The 25,525-nt window shown below is 35.9% G+C and overlaps 1 protein-coding gene across 1 annotated transcript in view; it reads right to left on the reverse strand.

The window, feature by feature from the left end:
• Positions 1–20,289, reverse strand: part of LOC122816481 (galanin receptor 2b-like) — a 294,626-nt gene extending 274,337 nt beyond the window's left edge. The window contains exon 1 of the mRNA XM_044089304.1: positions 20,038–20,289. The gene's annotated coding sequence lies outside the window, so the exon portion shown is untranslated. The remainder of the gene's footprint in view (positions 1–20,037) is intronic.
• Positions 20,290–25,525: the final 5,236 nt, after the last annotated feature.

The raw sequence follows: 25,525 nt of genomic DNA on the forward strand, positions 1-25,525 counted from the left end.
TGTGACCCAACCTTTGTAATGCCAGCATATGTGGTTCCAAGCTAGCATATCTTCTAGTCAGTCTGATTAAGATGCAAAATAATTTGTTGAGTCATTTCCATCTGAAAGAAATGTCACTGAGGAGAACCTGTGGCCTTTTGTGGTCCCAGACAGACCTATTTTGTTTTGGAGTCACAGAGGTTCAGCTGCAAGGTCCTTGTCTAGCCTTTGCATGCAGAAAACCATTGTCTGGCTAAGATTATCATATAGAGTACAAGGCAAATTATGATTAAATATTTGTAATAACCCACAGATACACACACACACACACACACACACACACACACACACACACACACACACACTCCTGCCATAGAAAGGTGACAGAAGAGCTGAATCACAAACACTGCTGAGGTTTCCTGACAAATCCATATAGATTTCTTATCTTATGTACAGGTTCCTAAAGAACTGAGTGGTATACATTATTATCTCTTTTTTTTTTCTTTTTGGATGTACTTCAGAATTTCTACTTGTCCTACGGCCACGCACTACCAGTATTTAAACATTTGCCACACCTGGTGTTTTCCCTGTCTTCTTTGGAAATGTGAATTATAGAGTCCATTAAAAAGGAATCATGAGAGGCAACCAGTCTACTGGTACAGCTCTCTGAACCAATGGCAGTATCCTGTGGTACAGCTCCATGAAGATATGGGGATATCCTCTGGTACATCTCTGTAAAGCCAGGGCAGTACCCTGTGGTACAGCTCCATGAAGATATGGGGACATCCTCTGGTACAGCTCTGTGAAGCCATGGCAGTATCCTGTGGTACAGCTCCATGAAGATATGAGGATATCCTCTGGTACGGCTCTGTGAAGCCATGGCAGTATCCTGTGGTACAGCTCCATGAAGATATGGGGACATCCTCTGGTACAGCTCTGTGAAGCCATGGCAGTATCCTGTGGTACAGCTCCATGAAGATATGGGGATATCCTCTGGTACAGCTCTGTGAAGCCATGTCAGTATCATGTGGTACAGCTCCATGAAGATATGGGGATATCTTCTGGTACAGCTCTGTGAAGCCATGGCGGTATCCTGTGGTACAGCTCCATGAAGATATGGGGATATCCTCTGGTACAGCTCTGTGAAGCCATGGTGGTATCCTGGGGTACAACTCCATGAAGATATGGGGATATTCTCTGGTACATCTCTGTAAAGCCATGGCAGTATCCTGTGGTACAGCTCCATGAAGATATGGGGATATCCTCTGGTACAGCTCTGTGAAGCCATGGTGGTATCCTGTGATACACCTCTATGAAGATATGGGGATATTCTCTGGTACATCTCTGTGAAGCCATGGTGGTATCCTATGGTACAGTGCCATGAAGATATGCGGGTATCCTCTGATACATCTCTGTGAAGCCATGGCAGTATCATGTGGTACAGATCCATGAAGATGCGGGGATATCCTCTGGTACAGCTCTGTGAAGCCATGGTGGTATCCTGTGGTACAGCTCCATGAATATATGGAGATATCCTCTGGTGCAGTTCTGTGAAACCATGGTGGTATCCTGTGGTACAGCTCCATGAAGATATGGGGATATCTTCTGGCACAGCTCTGTGAAGATATGAGGAATCCTTTGGTACATCTGTGTGAAGATATGGAAGCATTTACATTTATAATGTTTCTACTATAGAAGGAAAGCAGTCTAAGTGGAGCTGGCTCACTTTCTCCAAAATTAATCCAAAGTATTTAATCACATCTTGATGTTTTTTCATCTTGGTGGCCTTTCACAGAATATTCTGGACATATTCAGTACTGGACCACTTTCAGGTTGTGGTTGCATGAAAGTATAAGGATAAGCTATTGCCTATTTATTTATTTATTTGCTTGCTTGTTGATTTAGTTATTTAGTTATTTATGACGTTAGTTATTTAGCTAGCTAGATAGTTTATTTTCACTTTGTTGATGGGTTTAGTCTCACCAGGTTAATGACCTCTTTTCAGAGGAGACCCAGACTAGTATTTATACATTTAGCCAGGCACCATGGAACCTTCCCTACTGTTTGGAGGAGAGGAAGTGAAACACTCTCTGGAGCTGCTAGGTGGCGCTGGAAGGCTGCTACTGCAGTTCAGGGAATTCTATGATGGGAAGAATTCAGCAAAGATAAAGAGAAGATCAGGAGAAACTGACTGAAGGAAGGAGAAGGAGCTGAAATACCTGTTACAGAGCTGGAAAATGGAGGACTAGAAATACAAGTGCTGATAGATTTGATTAACCAGTTAGAGCCAAAGGAAGGAGAAGAAATATGGAGTGACATGGTGGGGACAGTATTATAAAAGGAAGAAACTGAGAGATTGGAAATATAAACAACAGTTGGTGAAGGGAAAATGATGGAGCTATTCTCAGCTGGTGGAGTAACCATTTTTCAGGGTTTACCTCTGCAAAAGAGTTTTGTTACAAGAAAGACAACATTATACAAATGAAGCAAGGTAAAAAAGAATGGAAGAAGCAACTGAGAGGGGACAAACAGTTGCAGTTTCTCAACAGCCACATAGAAGTTGACCGGTGGTAAGAATAATAAGTAAAACTGATGGCAGTGTGAACAGGTATGACATTATGGATAGTATTACTTTGCCACTAGGGTTTAACATTAAAGACATAAAAGCATTAATTCATTTGGGAGCTGTAAAGTGATATTTGAAAGCTTTAACTTGCTGGAAATATTTATGACTGAGATTGAAAAAAGAAATGCAGTGGCACCATGCAAAGACTCTTTATTTCAGAGCTTGAGGTTCCAACTAAAAAAAAAGAAAAGAAGTGTGCAAGTTAAGACTTCAGATATAGATGAACATGAAAACATTTTTTTCATTATGTAGTAAAGTATATAAAGTTCAGAAAATGACATGTTGAATACTTATGCATTAGAAAAAATAGTAGCATATTTAGGGGTAAATATATTTCCAGTGCAAATGGAAAAACAGTTATTACATTTTTTTTAGCTTAATTTGGAGCTCAAGAGTGAACCTAGTGAAAAGAGAACTAATTAATACTAATAAGGAAAAAGGTGGTTTGAATTTAAAAAAATGTGGTGGTACATACAGCACCGATGCATTTATTTTGGATAATGAGAAAGGTAAAAGAAAGACAAAAAATAAAGGAAAAGTTATATATATCAAAAATATATATAAAATGTATAAGAAGAAAAACAGCTATGGAAAAGAAAAGAAAAAAATGGACATAGTGGGAGAAAAAGAATATGGCAATAAAATTAAATCATGGAGTTTAAAAGTAAGTGTGGCTGATAGGATAGAATGGCATAATATGATTTTAGAATTTCTTTTTGATTTACTCATGATAAACTAAAAAGGCAATAAAATACAGAAGAAAAGGGTTTGAAAATTTTTATGAAGAAGGGATTTTTTGTGACGATTTTTATTAGACAAATTGTCAGTGAAAGAGAAAATTAAATGTAAGGTCATGCAGGAAAGAAAATGTGTTGTCCATACAGAAGAAAAAATAACAGAACATTGTTTCCTGAATTGCAAATTGAGTAAAGAATTGTGGTAAAAGTTTAAAAATGAATATAGTTGGGCAGGATTTATATGTATTAATATAAATATGATATTATATGGAAGTATAATAAAGTATAGAAATGTGATACTGATAAATGGTATAAAGTACTGTTTGTGGCAATATGGGTTGTTGTGTCTTTCGGCTTTTCCCGGTTAGGGGTCGCCACAGCGGAACTCCGGTCCACTAATGATTGGTAGTTGATTTTTACGTGCCGAGTTACCAGCCCTGATGCAAAACCTTCAATGAAGGTATGTTTGTGACAATATGGGTGCTGTGGAAAAAAAAAGATGTGAAGATTTGTTATACAACAAGAAAATGGAAGAGGATGATATATTTGCTTAAATATGAAGATGGCTGCGAAAGAAAGATTGGGGATATAGGTGAAATATAAAATAGAATGAAATTAATAGAACTGTTTAGTTAAGTTATTTTGTGTTGATAACTTGTCACTAATTTTAACTATAAATGTAAAAAACTGAGTGCGTTAATAATTGATTTTAAGTTTATGTGTGTGTGTATATATATATATATATATATATATATATATATATATATATATATATGTATATATATATATATATATATATATATATATGTATATATATATATATATATATATATATATATATATATATATATATATATATATATATATATATATATATATATATATATATATATATATATATATATATATATATATATATATATATATATATATATGTATATATATATATATATATATACACACAGGTCCACTTCACATGAGTAAAAACTCAAAATACTGAAATTCATTTAACTGAGACCACAATCCTGAATTTTCAAAATACTAAAAACTCATTTGACTGAGTTTCATTATACTGAAAGCTTACAATGCTGAATTTCAAAGTACCACATTTTAAGCCATAGACATCACTTGTGTTTCCCTTCACCTGTGAATTGCTTAACATAACAAAAATGCACAGGTCCATGAATACTTAACATTTCATCACAAATAACATTAACATTCACAAAACATAGGTTCACAATACGAAATAAACAGTGCAAATATCACCAGCAATTAGTCTCACCAAATGAAATCTATAAAAGAAAAAAAAATGCACACATACAACACCAGTGACTAACTCTTTCCATAAATTTACAAAAACTGGATGATATAAAACCAAATTAGGTGGGGGTCTATGCCCTCCACAGGCTCCAATGGGGGGCTACACCCCCCACACCCCTAAACTATATATATTAGCTCCAGGATAGCACTACAGTGAGGAAAAGGTCATATAACCTTTACTTACCTTACATCACCATACACACTGTGATTTGGTATTTTGAAATTCAGCATTGTAAGCTTTCAGTATAATGAAACTCAGTCAAATGAGTGTTCATTATTTTGAGTTTTCTATATAGTTAATGTAAATATTAATAAAGCACCACTACTCCTTTTCCAGTAAGTGCTATGGGATCTTTTATATCCACTTGACCTACCAACAAATCAGGCAGATGGAGTTTCGGTTTAACATTCAATCCAATGGACTATGCACAGTTACTTTTTTAGTGTTTCAGATAAACTTTCTAATACCCCTGAGAAATGGCTTATATTGATTATAATGTAATGGGAGTGAAATAGTTTGTTAGATATTTGCTCTGGGGCAGATCCCAACTTAGCAGCATTTGGTTTCTAAGTGAATAGGAGAGACCAAGTGTTTATTATTTTGAAGGTTTTATCAAATATCAGTCTTGAACTAGGGAAATATGCACATCCATATGAAGACTTGATTAGCTTAATGGGAGATTGGAGGGGGAGTACTAGAGAGTTAGTGATATAATGTTATTCATACTGTCATGGTTTGTTTTTTTACATGTAAATCTTGTACTAAAGGGCAACTTCTTTAGACTAAATATGTATCTGAGATAGTTTCCCATATCTCATTCCAGATTTATCAAATAGATAAAGAGATTGCTAGCAAATAAGATGGGGATATGATACACTCCAACTCATGTCAAAGTTCTGACTGACAACTGCTTAAAGGACTAGGCCTGAGGCTCCAGGCATAGCTCAGATAGAGATGGATCCTTGCTCACATATTGATATGAGTTCCAGCACTACAGCAGAGGTTATGAGGTATTTTGTAATTTCTAAAAGAATAAAATAGAAAAGAATATTACAACCCTTTTAAAGGTTAGTCTACCCCAGTACTCAGAATACTGGGTTATGGATTGCACCCGGTGGAGAAGAAGGCCTGATTTTTTTGCTCTGAGTAGACCAGAAATTAAAACAACCTCTTGTTAGAATGATATTGAAAAGTGAAGAAAGTAAATGAAATTCTTTCAGAAGATGGAAATAAGGATAAAGTTAAAATTAATTTATTAGAAGATGGACTTAATAATCTACATTCTGAAAAGGGGATGACAGTGATAGTAGTTCACTGAAACAAATATCAAAGAACAAAGTCAATCAAAGCTAGAAAAGATGTGGAGGAGATGCATAATAAAACTCAGACAGATGGACAAAACCTGGGATTTTGTCTTAGAAAAAATGAAAACGGAGGAAGATGCAATAAGGCCATCGTGCTAGATGAATAGTTTATTGGCAAATAGATCCATGCAAAGAAAAAATAAGTGAAGTAGGTATAGAAAGACACATAAGTACACAAGTCAAAAGAACACCAGAGAAGAAAAAAATGAATGTAGACTGCCAGAATACAAAATACCATGTCCAAATGTTGAGCTATCCTAGGTATATGTTTTTCATGCACAGATTAAACAATAGATACCTGAAGCTGCAAATGGGTTCCAAATGTAGAAAATGAAACAACAGAAAGGTTGCAACACATTTTTTGTAGAATTATATGCTCATTGAAGGGTATTAATTACAGCCAAGCAAAAGCTGAGGGGCCAAAGACCCTGGACATGGATTGCCTTTCCGACTGTTTATTCAAGAGCAAAACAGCAGATCCATCAATTTATGTGGACAACAGTCAAAGATGATCGATTCAAAATTAGAAGAATGGAAGAGGCCACCAAGGAGCAATAAAGAATAGAAAATCCAGAGTGTTGAAGGAGGTCTGCCAGTCAAATAATGACCTCTTCCAAATTGTCAGAAGGAAAGTAAGAAAATGTAGGAGACTGATGTGTCACTGTGGACTATAGTTTTCTGTTGTCACATCACTTCAACAACTTGTTTTTGGTGAGGCTGTGTGTTTGTGGGTGGATAAAATGAGTGGAAATGAAGATATGGGGTATAGCGGGTTGTGCAGATACCAGAGACTGCTATGGTGGTGAAAGGGACTTGGGGATGAAATTAGTAAATGAAAGATGAGAAATTTGCAGATAAAATAACCGGGAGATAACAGGAGGAAATTGTAAAAGCAGTGCTTTTGGGAACCAAAATAAATAAAGTAGACTCACAAGGAGTATGATGCAATGATTCCATTGATGTCCTAAGTGAATGGAAGTAGAGAATATCATATAAGAACAGAAAGAAAGTAGAAAGATGGTCAAATGGATGAGTGCTTGTTAAAGAGAGTACAAACACATTTAGGGAACTAGATTGGAAGCAGAAGATCATCAGATAGGGCAAAACTGCAGGAGTTGTAAGGCAGGACGTATATTAATTGAAAGACAGACACAGAGGGCATTTAGGAAAACTATAAGCAAGGAAAGTTTTTTGACATGATCAGTGAGACAACTAAGGGAAGCTTCTAAAATGGATGCTGAAACAGAAGAACAGTCTTCACCAATATATTAATAGCTTTACTAGCATGCACCAGCTGTATACATTATTTTGTGACACTGCTCACCCTGCACCTCTATACTTCTAATATAAACCTTATGGTAGCCATATACATTGTCTCTGAATCTGATTTATATCTCACCTCTTAACTACAATATTAACATTTTCTGCTCTACCTAGTTCCTTCCCTCACTTTAATTTCTTTGAATTTATAAGCACTAATCATACAATCTCTTATGCATCTGACAAACCCACTAATGCACCTCTTCAAATGCTGAATTGCATAAATATCTTTTATATTGTAATAGTTGCCTGTATTTTCACATGAATATAATCTAATTAGCAACTGTATGTGTAACTGTTAATGTACATCACTTAATGTCTGTTTATATATATTACTGAATGATTATTAAAATATGTTTGCGATATGTCGGATGCATTTCTCCCTGGGCCTATACTGAAAAAGTTTTTTTTTTCACTAAGCATGTCAGACAAACTTGATAAACAAAAATCAAAATAAAATAAAAAATAAACAGGAAGCACTGATGATTTTTTCCTTTGTGTTATAGCATCATAGTTTGAGTTTATGGTACATTCAAGCAAATACAAGCTGTTACTAATAGCAATACCAGAGACTAAGCTTTGTATTGAGTTTTGTAGCTCAACCATTAGAGTCAGTTTGCCATGGTTTATGCCTTGAACCGTGAAAGTCTGATCTGAGTTTACAGGTTTAGTAATGGATATACCCACGTATGGCATGAAACATGCGTTAGACATAGGAAGGATCCTGTTTTTGCTCTGGATAACCATGTTTACACCATCCCATGACTAGAGTCTTATTCTTCAAAACTAAAAAACAGTTTGTTCATAGGTTCACAGGTATTTACTAGGCTAATGACCACAGGGCCTTTTTAAGCCCAGCCATGCATCCCAAATCTTTGACAAGTTCTGATACCCTTGATAAGTGTAAGCAGGGGCCTGGGAGATGAACCATTTAAAGGTTACCTGTGTCCATTAGAGACACAGGTGCCAAACTAGGGATGAATTTCTGGTTTGCCATCTAATTGTCCAAGTTGCACTTGAATTAGGTTAGGAAGGAGTTCTGCTTTACATGAATGGGGAACCAGTTCCATAGATGGGGTAGTCTCTGGGATACATACCTATCTCCCCAGCAGGTGCTATTTATATCACAGGCAAGGTTTAAGTCCTTAGAATGTGTAATTCTGGTGCTGTTTGTTTTGTAGACATGCATGAGCTCCATCAGACTGGGGTCTGACAATGCCCTGTATGCAAGGCATAGATCTCCCCTCAAAAGCCTGTAGGAGACAGAATACAGGGATAGGCCCATGAGGCAGTCTGCAAAGGACATTTTACTTATGCCCTGTATTCTTTTAGTGAGGAAGCCCTGTGGACTTTCCAATTGTTGGATATGCCTTGTTGGGTACATATCAAAGGGGGCATTGTACTCAATGATAGTTCTGATGAATGCCGAATACAGTAGAACAATAGCTTCCTTGGACTTGGATGCCATACATTTGTTTATATGTTGAGCAACATATAATGATTTCCTCACCACTGTAGACATATGATGGTCAAAGGTTAGATTACTATCTATGTGTGTCCCTAAGTTCCTGACTACTGGATCACCTCTAAGGGGTGTGTTGCTAATATGATAGTTATCAGAGATGGATGACTTCCCAAAGAATATTATTATGTGTTTCTTGGCGTTTAGTTTTAGTCCATGGCTCTGATACCAGTTGTTTGTCTGTGACAGCCCCTCCTTGAGAACATTTGTATCAGTGTGAGTTTTAATGACAGCTCCTAATTTGCAATCATCTGCAGATTTAGTCAGCTAGAAACCAATGACATTGGCCTTGACTTCTGAGAGGTAAATGCCAAAAAGAGGGGTCCATGGACTGATCCCTGAGGGACTCCACTTGTCACTGGCCTCTTTGTAGATGTGGACTCCCCAGTTCTAACTTCCTGGGTCCTGTCTGTGAGCCAGTTGGCTATCCACTGGGTGACATACAGGTTTGTACCTAAACTCTTGAGATTGTCAACAATGCCCAAGAGGGGTATTGTGTCAAATGCTATGGCCAGGTCAAGGTAGTTAGTGTGAACGATGTTGCCCTTATCCATTGCTTTGTTGGCCTTCTCAACGAAGTCCACCAGGTTGAGTAAGCATGATCTTCCCTTGACATAAGCAAACTGGGTTGGGTCCAGTATCTGGAGGTTTACTATACCTCTATTGATCATCTCCATGATAATTCTTTCCATGGCTTTACATATAAGACTAGTAAGACTTATGGTTCAGTAAGGTGGCCCACCTTTTTTGCAGAGGGATAACTGTTGCCTTTCTCCTTTCATGAGGCACAAAGCCTGTTTGGAGGTTACAGTTAAATAGTAATTCCAGAGGCTCTGATAGGTCATGTTTCATGCTATTTAGAAGGCATCCTGGAATATTGTCTGGGCCCATTGATGCAGTGTTTTTGGTCTTAGAGAGAGCATTAAGGACCTGTTCCTTAGTGATAGTAGGGGAGTTATATTTGATGATATTTACTGAGAGAATGTTGAGGGAGAGAGAAGGGTAATGTTGGAGCTGACTTGGGGTAGTGTTCCACACCACAAATGTCATAGTAATAGAACTACATGGTCCTTATATTAAAGTTAGAGCTATAGCTTAAATATGACATAGGAGCCACCTTGCCTAATGCTTAACTGGAATTCTATATTCATTTTTTGTTTGTTGTAGATAAAGTCCACAAGCAGTCTTTTTATGATGGATTCTTGTATGCTTGAGCCAGGTATCGTGTACTAACTAGGTTGATTCCCATCAGAGATGGCAGCCCTTGTGGGAGTTAGGAAGTAGGTGAAGGAAGCCTCTGGATAATAAACATTTATATATATATATATATATATATATATATATATATATATATATATATATATATATATATATGGGTCTACTTAATTTGCCCTAACTTCCATTTGACTGAAATTTCATTTGACTGACACTTCATTGGACTGACAAGTATTATTGGCAGTCTCCAGAGCACCGTAAGGCAAGTAAATGGAATATGTCCCCTTCAGACCTCTCAACTGTCCCGAATAACTCATTTTTTACCGAGTTTTGGGGTCCCAATAATGGGGTGCCACAATTCCCGAGTGGCACCCCATTATTTCCGATTTTTCGAATCTATTTTTAAACTTTTTGCGCTTTCGGAGGTGAAGTCATCACATGCGTGATGACATCAGCATGCCACACATCTGTTTGAATAGGATGCCGTTTCTGTTTCTTTCTGTGCGTCTAAGACTTATGGATTTACTTTTGAACACTTTACTTTCTGCCGTATTTATGCAGAGCCAGTCATCAGCAAATGCACTTTAGCAGAACACAGGATTTTAGCAAGTGCACTTTAAGGTAAGGCAGAACACAGGATTTTTACTTTTTGCCATTCGGAGAACACAGGAGTTTAGCAAATGCACTTTAAGGTAAGGCAGAACACAGGATAGGATTTTTACTTTCTGCCATATGGGTAGAACACAGGAGTTTACTTTTAACACTTTACCGTTCGGCTTACTTTTGAACACTAGAGCCGGTCTTTTAAGGTAGAGTGTGTGTTTATCAGCAAATGCACTTTAGCAGATGGAACACAGGATTTTTTCTTTCACAGGAGTTTACTTTTAACATTTTACCGTTCCCATTCAGCTTACTTTTGAGCACTACAGCTGGTCTTTTAAGGTAGGGTATGTGTTTACTTTCTGCCATATTTACTGTGGAGCCGGTCAGCAAATGCACTTTAGCAAAAGGAACACATGATTTTTACTTTCTGCCATTGCACTTTACCATTCAGCTTACTTTTGTACTTTCTGTCATATTTTAGCAAGTGGAATTTACTTTCTGCCGTATTTACTGCAGAGCCGGTCAGCAAATGCACTTTAGCAGAAGGAACACAGGATTTTTACTGTCTGCCGTTACACTTTAAGGTACATGCCATGCCATGCCCGGTTAGCAAATGCACTTTAGTATTTTTGAGTCAAGAGGTCGAAAACTATAGTGGGAAATGAATTCACTAAATGATAGCAATTTAAGTTTGTCTTCGTCTTTCAGGCAACTGCTGATTTAGGTTGGTGGTATGTTACTATGACTGGAGTGTACATGGTTCTGGGTTCAAGACTTGGCAGTGAAATGCATGGTGGTAACATAACATTTTATGCAAGCAACTTTCCAAAATTATAAAAGCAATGTTTAAAATGTGCCCCGGTTTTTTAGCCTTTTGCCCCCCCCCCACAATTGAAAATAAGTGCAAGAAGCTGTGCAACATGCCTATGGCTTACACTACTGTGATTCTGTGTGTGTGTGTGTGTGTGTGTGTGTGTGTGTGTGTGTGTGTGTGTGTGTATGTGTGTGTGTGTGTGTGTGTGTGTGTGCATGTATATATATATCTATATATATATATATATATATATATATATATATATATATATATATATATATATATATATATATATATATATATATATATATATATATATATATATATATATATATATATATATATATATGTATATATATATATATATATATATATATATATATATATACACACTGAGTGTAGAAGTAGACTGTTATCATGGAGATGTTCTGAATAGGGCAGTTTTGTCATTACTGGTGCATGCATTTTGCTTCATTGCCTACTGGAAAAATGTTCAAACAATAAATTTAAATGCGCTCTAACTTAAGTCTAACAAGTGTGCTGTATTATACAAGGGATATAATTTAATATAGTCAGGAAGGTGTGTCAAAGAACGCATATATGTTTCTTGTTTTGTGTACAAGGGGCCTGTGATTTGAAAACAGCCCAAAGGTATTCTTTATCCACCACTGGCCAGATGCATTTTCTTTGGATGTCGTGTGGGTTTCAATGCTGTTTCAATAAATGTGAGTTTCAAGGGCAGAGAAGTTTTAATGCCAAGTCTATTTTCATTGTTAGACAGTATTGCTTTGTTTAGCAGATATCTATTAGTGTTTGCGCATTGTGCTATAAAATGTCACTGTCTGTCTCTTTCGGCGTTTCCTGGTTAGGGGTCGCCACAGCGGAACTCCGGTCCGCTAATGACTGAAAAAACTAAAATCCAAATCATTGTAGAAGTAAAGCAGTATGCACACATTAGTGTTTATGGTAAATGGGGTGAAATAGCCAGGCAATGGGACATTGGAATGGCTGCAGGGGGGCTCTGGTGCTATATTTTGGTTCTGTTCTTCAGTTTGCCTTTCAAAGTTGGTATCCCACAATTCCATTGGAGTGGGCAGGGTTGTTTAATTATGTATATATATTTTACATTAATCAGCGTACAGATTTGTACCTATTTTTCATGGGCCTTGTCCAGATTTTTGATGTTTCCAGGTTGAGAGGTATGGTCCCTTTCCCCACTGTAGTGTGACCCTGGAGTTAGAATATATAGTTGGTGGGGGTGTTGGGAGCAAAGCCCCCCACTTACTTTTGTTTTACTAAGCAATATTAAACCAAACACACACCCCCAACTATATATTCTAACTCCAGGGTCGCACTACAGTGGGGAAGGGGACATATTCCATTTACTTGCCTTACAGTGCTCTGGAGACTGCCAATAATACTTGTCAGTCAAATGAAGTGTCATTCAAATGAAATTTCAGTCATTTGGTCTCAGTCAAATGGGTGTCAGTCAAGTGGAAGTTAGGGCAAATGAAGTAGAGCCATACATATACATATATATATATATATGTATATATATACATATATATATACATATATATATATATATGTATATATATACATATATATATATCTACAGTGAGTAATTAACAGTAACTGAAGAAAACAATGAAATACAGAAAAAAGGTTCCTGCATGGATTGCTGTCACTTATGAATACATTTCATTTGCTAGACAGTTTGAAATTAGTTTATTAAAATGTTTATATGTTGAATGCTAATTTGATAATGCAGACATTTTAGAGATCTAATTATTCAACTGGCTGTATTATTTGCATGTTGGTTTCTGGTGGTGTTTTCAATCCCTGAGAATATTTTTTCAAGGCACTAAAGTTTTAAAACAATAAGACAGTGCACCGTTGTGATATACAGTTGTTTGGTGAGTTTTTTAAAACATTACTAAGCTTCTGTTGTGAGGGACACTGGGTAATGGAATTAGCAGTTATATCTGTATGTAATTATAAAGGTGTCCCTTGATAAAACATGTTAATGCATGTCATATGAGTGAAGTAGTAGGCCGAGGAAATAAACATTAATACTGGTGTTGGAAAAGTGGACAAAGACCTTAGAAAATGATTCCTACATCATATTATGCTGCAGGGAAACCCATTTACACTATCATTTCTGTATATTCCAGTGGGAAGGAGAAGTGCAGTTTACACTGATAGTATATCCAGTGCACGCCTCTGAGGTTACTACTAAACCACCATGAGGAATAATATTATTTGAAGGCATAGTCCTACATACAACCCATTGTGGTGTGGTAAGGTATACAATGAATCTTTTCCAATTACACAGGCTATGCAACACTGGAATTAAAAGATCATGTGTAATGTGGTGAAACAAAACATAGCACATGCATTCTTTTTCAAGAAGTGCTGTGCTATTTTCACATAAAATAAATGTCCAAATAGGTGCTTGGACATAATGTTTAGCATATCTGCCAGATGTCGAAACCCTTGCATGTCTGACCTCATATCATCACAATGTAAGGTGTGGTAGCATAGAGCACATAAACCAGAGGAGGGATAAGACTGTGGAGGAAAACAAGATATTTTTTACAGAGGATATAACTTTCAAAAGTCTGCAAATTTCTTGGTGATTTGTTTTAATTGCACTATTGGATCGGTTTTGATTGGTTAGATTTTCTTTGCACATGATCTTTAAGCTCTGATGAAATGCAAGGTGTAATTTATAACAGAGTTTGGCAGTTAACAGGAATCACTTAAAATATCATTTGAAGGGGACATCATTTACTTATTCATTATTTATTTTCATCTGTTGACAGGGAATGTACAACTAGACACTGAAGAGGCCTAGGGAGTAAAGCTTTAGTATTTAAAAGTTTTTCACTAAAGAAGAATATAACAAGATAAATACAAATATAATGATAGTTGAGTACAGATTTTGATATGGCTACATATTGAACAGACACAAAGATTTTTCTGAAGGAGGAATCATAAAGAAAAAGCTGCAGATGATGCAATAATACAATAATATTATAATACAAAAATTAATTTTGGGCAATAGATTGAGCATGTTTAGAAAGATTAAAGAGCCACGCATTCATCAGTAAGCCATATCAGCATACTGATAATTTTCATTTAAGTATAGGAGACAGATTTTCTGTACATATTATCATAAAAGTGAGAGAAACAGTTACTGGAGGAGGGAAGGTTGAAGGGGTGGAGTTAGGAAAAGTAAGATTAAGCAGGACATATTTTCAGTACTACTTTATCCTAATAATGATCACAGGACAAAATACTCTGTAAATCTGGAAAAAATTCTGAAGGGACATCAGTCCATCACAGGTCATAATCACACTTATAATCAGCCTGAAGATGCACTTGGGGCAATTGCAATATTGCCAACTGTTTGACCTGCATTTCTTTAGTATGAAGGTACTGCTGACTTCCACACAAAAATTGAAATAAACATAGGAAGCACAACTGAATTTGTTATTTAGGTTGTAACTGCATTTTACTGTAGTCCTGTGCTTAACCTTTACAATGTTCTGCAAGAACACAATGACAGAATGTTCTTATGGACTCAAAAAAAAGCCTTTCATCATCATTTTATAGTTGTTTACCTAACACTTTTTGTTCATTCAGCTATATCCACACAAGTTAGAAGGCACTGCTGCTTTGCCTGTGCCTAACTAAAATATGTCCTATATACCAATAACATAGCTCCATAAATGTATTCTTCAGTAGGTAAATATAAATCGTTTTAAAATATTATAGTCTGTGGCATTATCACATGCGCTAAGTCATTCATTTTTTTCCACATCCTTTCAATTTGCTATTGTGTTTTATGGACTTTAAAACAGTCTAAACAATCAGATTGTCTAATCAGTGTGTGTGTGTGTGTGTGTGTGTGTGTGTGTGTGTGTGTGTGTGTGTGTGTGTGTGTGTGTGTGTGTGTGCGCGTGTGTGTGTGTTTATATGTGTCTACATTTATTCAGGGGCTTTAAAGCATTTTGAACCACCAACTTTATCTGTGCAATTTGTAGTTCCTAAACATACACGTTATTAATATTTTAATTTAACCATAAATGTTACAGTTATATAATCTGTATTTAGTTTGTATCAGGTCTTTCAGCATTATTAATTTACTTCATTATTAGGTAGAATTGTGAACAAAATCATTATGACCTAGTACTGGAGAAAATGTAATGCTACTGTGACCTCTGCTGGAAAGAATCCACCACAACATTTTCACCCTCACCACCACCAAAAAAAGTGTATTTGTAGAGTGCACACTTCCCACACATGTTACATGAATTACTTTTGTTCTATGTATTTTACGCATTGCTTTCAGGAAAGGCTCTTATATTTTTTATTTGCAAAGCATTTAAGACAATTTCTAAAATGATGACAGGTTGCACACCTCTACATATTTGCTTGCTCCACAAAGCAAGGGTAGTGGTTGAGGACTACCAGGCCAAACGTTTGCAAACATTACAATGAGGGATATTTAATTTTCATGTATTATGTGTACTATCTAGCAACAACCAGCAGAATTATTAACAGAACTACTTTAGAAAGACAAGGCAGAACAGTATTTCATTTACAATTCGAGTTTTAATTTATTAATATGTTAGCCAATTAAGTAAAATGGCCTATCTCAAAGCATTTTCAGCCATAGCCTTGCCACAAGGTCAAGGGTAAATGCACTGCATATGAACAATTGGGAGTAGCTAATCAAACTGCCTTATTATTATTGTTTTTTTTTTTCATTTATTTTTATTAATTTATTTTTTTTTGTGTGTGTGTGTGTGTGTGTGTGTGTGTGTGTGTGTGTGTGTGTGTGTGTGTGTGTGTGTGTGTGGCAGGTGGTGGGAACCAAAATGCTTAAAGAAAGCCAATGCATACACAAGAAGAACATGCAAAATCCACACAGACAATGACCAGAATTCAGGATTTTGCACTGGACCACAATCTGTGAGGTTACACTACTTCAGGCCTTGCATTTAAGAATGCTTTTAAAAATTTTCAGTTTCAAATTTTCAGTTTCTGTGCATGCACAGGACTTTCATGGCATTAGTGTGAAAATTGTACTATCTAGACCATCAACATTTTGTGAACAGTAGAGGTAAAACCTGAAAGTTTTTTTACTTGTACTGAAACTGATTCTATAATCCTTTCAGAATGTTCTTCAGAAGGTTCTCATTCAGTATTATGGGATTCACATTCCTTGAAGGCCAGCAGTACATCAAGAACATGTTGAATATAGTATAAAGTTATGAGTATGTGTGCATCTGTGTGTGTGTGTGTGTGTGTGTGTGTGTGTGTGTACATGTGTGCATGCACACATACGTGTGTCTGTGTGTCTATGTGTGTGTATTTGTGTGCACACTCGTGCATTTGTGGAGACATGTAATTCATGCCTTCATGTTATCCTTCTTCAATAGTAATACTCACTTTAACACCATTCATTCATCCATTTACACCCCTTGTGTGTAGAGAACTCTCAGCCTTCTCTTTCTTCTCTGTCAATCCCTTAAGTGAATTGCATTATTTTTAGAATCCAAACCTTCTAAAAAACAGGCATGAAGCCACTGTGCCATCAGATATGACTCTTTCATTCCCATTACCTGCACTGCATTATGTCTGTCTGAACAACATACCACATTTAGGTAAGGTATACTTGTTTAATAAACATTGCAGTAGTGGTGCTGCGGTAGTATTGTTGCCTCACAGTAAGATGTTGTCCTGTTCGATTCTGAGCTAGAGCGTCTTCTGTGTGGAGACATGCGTGAATGGGCATACCTTCGTTGAAGGTTGTGCATCAGAGCTGGCAACTCGGTACGTAAAAATCTACTGACAATCATTAGCGGACCGGAGTTCCACTGTGGTGACCCCTAACCGGGAAAAGCCGAAAGACACAACAACATACTTGTTTAATAAACATACTACCGATGCAGTAGATATATGCATTATAGTGCAAATTAACAGTAGCTGACTCAAACTGTCTCCTTCTGCTTACATGTACAACAGTCTGATACATGCCTGGTAACTGAGTACATCATAAAGACATATCATGTTTCTATTTTATCACTTTTGGTATAACAGTATACCTTATATAGCAGTGTTTTATTTGAGTCTAAAATGATGAGCTATAAAATATTTCTTTTTAAACCATATTAGAAAGGTTAAAAAAATCAGCAGTTGATATATTTTAAAATTTATAGGCTGTACTTGTAAAATAACAAGCAGCTTGTTAAATTTTCTCAGCAAATTAAAAAACATCTTTCCTGAATATTGTAGATAGTCTTTTTATTGCAGTTAATATACCTGACTAAGGAGTGACAGGTATATTTTCACTTTGACAGCTATTGTCTAGTGCATGACATTTTTATTCTAAAATATGATTATCATAAGCAGCCAGACCTTCATTTGCCAAGATGACCTTGCTTATGAAAGCTGTCTAGAAAACTATTATTTTGATTAGACAGAGATAGATAGACAGCTAGATATAAAGATAGATAGATAGATAGATAGATAGATAGATAGATAGATAGATAGATAGATAGATAGATAGATAGTCAGTCAGACTGAAGAATACCCCTGCTTTTCCAGTGTAACTATTAGGAATTAAAGTGTTATCCTGTGAGGCTAATAATTTGTGTTTCAGTGCATACAATACTTTTGCTGCTACCACAATATCACACTCACTGCATATCTTATGCATGCAAAGTTAAGCAACAGATGAGAGTCAGACAGTTATTGTGGCAATATTTACTACCATTTAGGAATTGCTGCCCTTTGTAGTGAAAAGCTACTTGACTTGTGTTCTTATGATACACAGTTCACTAATCTGTGCATGCAAAGATGTATTGAAGTGTTTTTCCAACAAGAACAAGTGTTGGATATCTGCAGGGCACCATGAATATAGTGTGTTTTGAGGTTTTGCTACAGACAGGTATCCTTATTCTTCCAGTACATTCATGCCCTTTGATTTAGCAACTTGCAAGAAATGACTTGCATCCTTATTAATAACTGTATAGTTTTGGGGTTAATTAGTAGAGTCTTCATATTGTTTACAATGGGCAGAACTTGTGTGGTTATATATGCTGGTCACTTCAACTCCTGTAGATTGACTGTTTTAACTTGCGATGATCTGGTAAGCCCACTGGACTTAGATGAACCTTTTTGGGGTGACCCAGGAGCACTGTCTGCTTAAGCAACTTGCACAAAGTCAGTTGCAAATAGAGGTGGAAGGATTCGAACTCTGTACCCTGGACTACAGGAAGCAGCTCATTAAGAGCTCAGAGCCTTAATACTCAGTATTAACTGCCAGACCATCTTATTATTATTTAAATTACTACATCTCTAGAGTACTACTTTATACTATTTTATACAAAGTTAGTTTCTGCAGATACTGTCCATATTTCTGTAGCAATTGTTCATAATTACATTGCTGTAAGCTCCCCATTGTATTTTTTCTGTTTACAATAATTATACCTAAGGCACAGAAACCCTGTGATTTTTGAATAATCCGTTGATCTTCTGTTGAAGATCATTTTCACTCATTCTCACTGTTAATGTTGTTTCTAAATTGACAACAGATAATGGCGTACTCTGTTGTTTCTAAGCTAAGGCTTTCACAGTGTTGTCTGCATAGCCTGTTTGGTGTTTACCTCCTATGATATAATATAAAAATTTGTTTCTGTTTTCTTAAATTAAAACTGTGCTTAGTAGTAAAATGTGATTGAAAAATATATCAGAGTCCACTACCCAAGATAAGTGATAGAACAACCTAACCAAGCAGACAGCACACTCTGCTGTGAAAAAGGACCGGCATGGTTTCTAATTCCCTCATATTCATCACGCAGGAGGTGTCTGCATTTAAACGTGTTTCTTGAAATGGTGTCCCAGTGCTTAACATCATAAGATTAAGCAGAGGTAAAAGTTGGGACTTCATTTCAGGTGGACAATCACAAAATTTTTACACTGGGAGTGCTTATTAACATTTTATTATTGTTATTTTCCATCAATTATAATGTCCTTGACCAAGCAAATAGAAATAAATATTATGTATAGAAATAAATTGCATGTTATTTACCTAATCAGAGAAATCACAAGCCTGGCAGTGAGACATTTGTTTCCTACTGCTATTCTCTAAGTAATGATCATAACATAATTACTAGTAAATGCTCATTCATGTACTCAACATTAGTTTTTCCTTTTCCCTTTTATTATGATGCTCTTACATGTTTACTTTTAACTTTGTAATTTTCTGTTGGCAAGATATAATAATAAGACATTTCTCCATACTCTGCTTATATACCTGACTTACAGTTCAAAACAAATATATATTTTTAAAAACATATACACACAAATTAGTATAAGTGCATGTCTATCTTTGTATTCAAAAATATATGTAGTGACATAGATGCCTTGGCTCAAGTCATGCAGCACAAATTACCAACTCACCTACGTTAACATTTTAACAGCAGTTGCTATGACAAATAAACTGAAATCATTAGTCACTTACTTAAAGAGCCAATATTCTCCTGGCACCTTTTTGTTTTCTTTCTTTATTTTTCATTTATTTCATCTTGTTTTCAGTGTTTCAGACCTTGACTGTAGCTGGCAGTAAAAACCATCTTGAGCATCTGTAGCAAAGCTGCAGCCTTGTAAGCTTGAATCTTCCCTCCTCTCCCATGTCATGCTGTTCATTTTCTCCTGTCCTACTCTCTGTGTGAGATCTGCAAGGTTCCTGGTGTACCTCCCCTCCATTTATGTTTATCAGTCACCCGCCCTTTCTGCCTGTATGCATGCAACCTCTTGTGCTTTTAAGATGCTTTGGCTGGCAGCATTCATTGGTTCCAATTCTACAGCTGCCTAGACCAAGGCAGAATGAAAAAAAAACATTCACCTGAAATGCTACTGCCAAAGTTATTTTCTTACTTTCCTGTTTTCATTTTTCTTTTCAAATGCTTTTTATTTTGTTCAGTTTTCAGTTCATTTTCATTGTTTTATAGCCAAAAGTCAAATTATGCATAGAAAGAAATGATAGTCTTGTAAAATTCATAACCTTTATAAACCTAATTATTTTAGTGAAGCAGTCAGTCCTCTTCATGCAGACACAATGGTTATATCTGTTACCTTCTTATTAACTAGTTTAACATCATTGCTGTCTGTCTTTTGACTGCATAGTTGTTTCACTGAAATTTGAAATAGTGTTTTCTATCAAGTTCCAGTTTTCCTATCACTTCTGTTTCCAGACAGTGTGTGATATTTCTCTTTTATCTACATTATTTGTTACACTCAGATTTATTTCCTTCATATTTAGTTTGGTCATGATTTACACTTTCTTGTCATCCACTTGTTTATATACCTTATATTCTATGTGACCTGCTTTTTGTACCTTTTTATGATAATTTAATTTAAATAGTCTGCAGCATTATGTTCTTTTCTTAAATGCTTTCTACTGCTTGCTTTTAAACTGTAAGCTTTTCCCCACAGAAGCCTTATAAAGCTATCAGATCTGTATATTGTTCAAAAATAAAACCATTAATATTGTACATAGACAAACTTTTGCAATCTTATGTTAAATTCCATATTGCATTTTTGTCAAACAGGTAAGAGTGTATGCAAAATGCATTGTTTTCTGCTAGAAGCTGAACATCAATTGATCATTTGATCATACAGTAGTATGTAACTTGGATGCTGCAAATGTACCCATGGTTTAGCATGTATGCCCCTCATGGATAGGAACAATAAGTAAATGTTGCAACATGTCCTTGTTCTGCCCATCTATGGGTTATTCATAAACAAAATATAAGGGCTAAACTATCATGGGAATGTAAGACTAAGCCTCTTAAGATCCTCATAGATCAATAGAGCCCAGTATGTTCCTATGAACCTTTGCTTAGAGAATAAAACTTAAGTCTGCAGTGTGCAGAAGCTTCATTCACAAGTTAAAACACTAATCTTTCACACCCTAAAGATGTGCCATCACCTAACTGATGGTGCTCTAAACTGCCCACATGTGTGCACGCAGTGTGAGGGTGGGAGTAAATGTGTATCCACTGTCACACAGTAGGTGTAGAGCAAAGGGTTGCAGTGCTGATGGGCAGCACACCATGTTAGAGATGTCTCACTAATGTCATAGTACACTGAACCTGCTGTCTGTAGAAACAAAACAATTTAGGTTTATGACCATGGTTGCAAGGTAGGTGGTGTGCACAGGCATAAAATGTACACAGTGAGTTGGAAGTCACCATAGAAAAGGAAAATACCAAGGTGATTTGTGCAAAATCACAGGTGCAATGAAGTATAAAGTGCACGTAGTGTCCCAGCAAGAACGGACCTACATGCAGACAACATGAAATTACAATTTATTTTAGCAATGGTATTGTCCAAGAATGTAAACAATGCCTATGTGCACTTGCTAGCAAGAGTCAAGTGACCATTTGTCTTTTAAGAATGACACCAGTATATGGCCCCTTGGTAAACAAAGTATATGATAGAACAAAAGATTATGTGCACACAGTCTGGCTGGACACAACACATAATGTATAACAATCAACATGGTATAAAGTAACATTGTACCTCCAACACAAACATATATGGACATACATGTGTGTGTGTATGTGTATATATATATATATATATATATATATATATATATATATATATATATACACACACACACATATATGGATGCCCCCCCTTTTGTAGAAGGAAGTAGTAGCCCACAAAAATCACAAAAACTGACAGTCCAAAAACAGGCCCATAAAGATGACAGAGTGGACTATTGAGTTTAAGAACAAAATTAAATATTGTTCTATTATGCAGAATTTCCAGAATTTCTGGACAGATGATTTGCAAAAAGATTAAGAGATAAATTACAGGAAAAAAATACTTGCATAAGAAAAACTGTCAAAAGCTTCAAATGCAAATTTGTGTTCATTAATACCACAAATTTATGAAACATTATATAGACCAATAAAGCTGGGGCCATTTGGAAAAAGAAGTGACTGAGGAAATGCAAAAAAATATAAAGAACAAAATCTAGAGATTTTTGAAAGATATACAAAGATGTATGGACATGGGAAAGAAAGAGATCTGAGATGGTACAATATTTACGCAAAGGTGAAAGCCAAATTAATCAATACAAAAAAAAAAAACAGTCCCAGAGATATTCAAAGAGAAATACAGCAAGGGCATCCAGATATGGAAAATTTTACAACACAAAAAAATAAGATCACAAAGAGGGAACGCAGAACAAAAAAAGTCCCGCAGTAGTGGTGCTGTGGTAGCATTGTTGCCTCACAGCAAGACATTGTCCCGTTCGATTCTCAGCTAGAGCGCCTTCTGTGTGGAGGCATGCATGAATGGGCGTACCTTTGTTGAAGGTTGTGCATCAGGGCTGGTAACTCGGCACGTAAAAATCCACTACCAAACATTAGCGGACCGGAGTTCTGCTGTGGCGACCCCTAACCCCTAAGCCGAAAGACACAACAAGAAGTTAAAAAAAAATAAAAGCTGACATTATGGAATACCTGCAAAGTGAAGGATTGACTAACACAAGTTGTATCACAGCATGCTGGAACAATAAGTACCCCAAGTAAGGAGAAACGGGAGGAGCGGGAAACATTTGAAGAAGATATATGGACATTGGAAAGAAAAATAGATTTAATGTTTATGCAAAGGAGAAAGCAAAACTAATCAATACAAAAGAGCAGCACCAAAGATATTTGAAAAGAAATATGAGCAAATACATCTGGATATGGAAATTTTGCAATATAGAAAACAAGAAAAGAAAGAGGTAAAGCAGAAAAGAGGATTAGTAATGGAAAAGGTAAAAAAATAGAAACTGAGGTTATGGATTACCTGTGACATGAAGGATTTAGTGTAGAAAATCTAACTCTGATAACACATCAGGCTAGAGCAATGGATCCCCAAATTAAGGAAAATTTAGTGGAGCAGAAAACATCTGATCAGTTGCCATATGAAGATATTTTGGAGACTTCCATAGGAAACCATTACAAAAGTTCAGTTGTAGTTGCACACCAAGGGAGGAACAGGAAACTGTGACAACCCTGACGCAGTCAATGTTAAGGAGTGATAGGCCAGTAAGGTCCCATAAGAAAGAGCAAAGGATGACACAGGATGAAATTGAAGAGAATGTGGCACAGGAAGATGCTATGGAACTTTCTGCAGAATGCCTGGAGGAAATGGAGAACAAAGAATGCACCCTCAATTTAGAAGAAAATGAGTTGCTTGATTTAATAGAGGTGGACAAATATTAAGATCAATGAAAGAATTAGACTACAGAAAGTTAATGAAACCGTAAAAGACAAATGAACACAGTAATTAGGACTGTTCATAGAAATTCATGAGCTATAACAGAAGTAAATTGAATATATTACTGTGCAGCTAAATTAATAACGGATAAAGTCTTACCACAAACACATATGGCAGTAAGGGAAAGGAAGGGGAGAAATCAAATGCCATCATGGAAGTATCGAATAGAGAAAACTATAAAACAATTAAGACAAGAGGTTTCACTGTCAGAAGAGTATAGAAGAAGGAACAGATCAACAAAACCACTCAGAAAGATAGACTTGATAAAAGCAATATGCAGTATCAGAACAGATTAGGCTGTATTATTAAATATTAAAAAATGTAAACTTAAAATTTAATTAAAAATTAAAAAAAAGTTTATTTAAATAATAAACTAATAATATCAACACAGGCAGATAAACTGAGAAAATATGCCAATAAATATAAAGGAAAAGTGCAAATAAGCAATTTATTGATAACACAAAAAACACTGCATAGAGAAATGGGAGAAAAGACAAAAGGAATTGAAACTCCATCAAAAAAAGAAGAAACAGATACATTTTGGAGAAATATCTATGAAGATCCTGTGGAACATAACAAAGATGCTGAATGGATAGAAAAACCAAAAGAAAGAATAAGATGTTCAAATGCACAAGATATAAAATGGGATGAAGTAAAGGCTGGAGAAATTGAAACAAAGTTAAGAAGAGCTCCTAAATGAAAATCCTTAGGCCCAGTACCTAATGTCTGGCTAAAAGTATTAACATCATTACATGAAGATTTAGCCATGAGTAAGAACTATTTATATGTGCGCCCTGAACAGACACCAACCTAGGTAACAACAGGAAAAACAATACTCCTACTTAAGAGTGAACCTGAAAGCTATCCTAAAACTATACACCAATAACTTGCCTTCCAACAATGTGTAAACTATGCACTGGAATTGATGCCAACAGAGTTTATAGTCATTTAGAAGAAAACTCAATCATGGCAATAGAACAAAAGGGTAACAAAATAAAGTCACATGGAACAAAAGATCAATTGTTGTTCACTAATTAATTAATTAATTAATTAATTAATTAATTAACTAACTAATGTCATAGTGGAGAACTGTAAAAAGAGGGAGAATCTAAGTATGGCATGGCTAGACTACAAAAAAAGGTATTTGACAGCATCCCACATTCATGGATAAAAGAGTGCTTAAAAGTGTATAAGATACACCCTACACTAATCAATTACATTATGGTGACCATGAAACAGTGGCAAACAACTTTGCAGTTAAGCCATGATAAAGGAGAAATTATTATTTCAGGGATAAAAATCCAAAGGGGGACATTAAAGGGTGACTATGTCACTGCAGTTCTTTGGTCTTGCCCTTAACTCATTAAGCTGTCTACTTAGAGTGAGTCATGGCTAAAATAGGACTCCCAGAAAACAACAAAGTGTAAAGACTCCTCCTCTTCTTTTTGTGGATGATTTAAAATTGCATAGTTCATCAGACGAGGAATTGAAAGCACAACTGCAAGTGGTCAAAACTTTTTCAGAGGATATAAGAATGTCTTTTGGTCTTGATAAATGTGCAAAAGCAACCTTTAAAGTAGGAAAGCTACATCACCAAGAAAACAGCAGCCTGGGAAGGGAATGTGACATAAGAGAACTTGAGCAAGAGGGAGTATATAAATATTTGG

Source organism: Protopterus annectens, chromosome 12.part0 (assembly GCF_019279795.1).
Source record: "Protopterus annectens isolate FY-2018-M chromosome 12.part0, PAN1.0, whole genome shotgun sequence".
Classification (NCBI taxonomy): Eukaryota; Metazoa; Chordata; order Ceratodontiformes; family Protopteridae; genus Protopterus; species Protopterus annectens.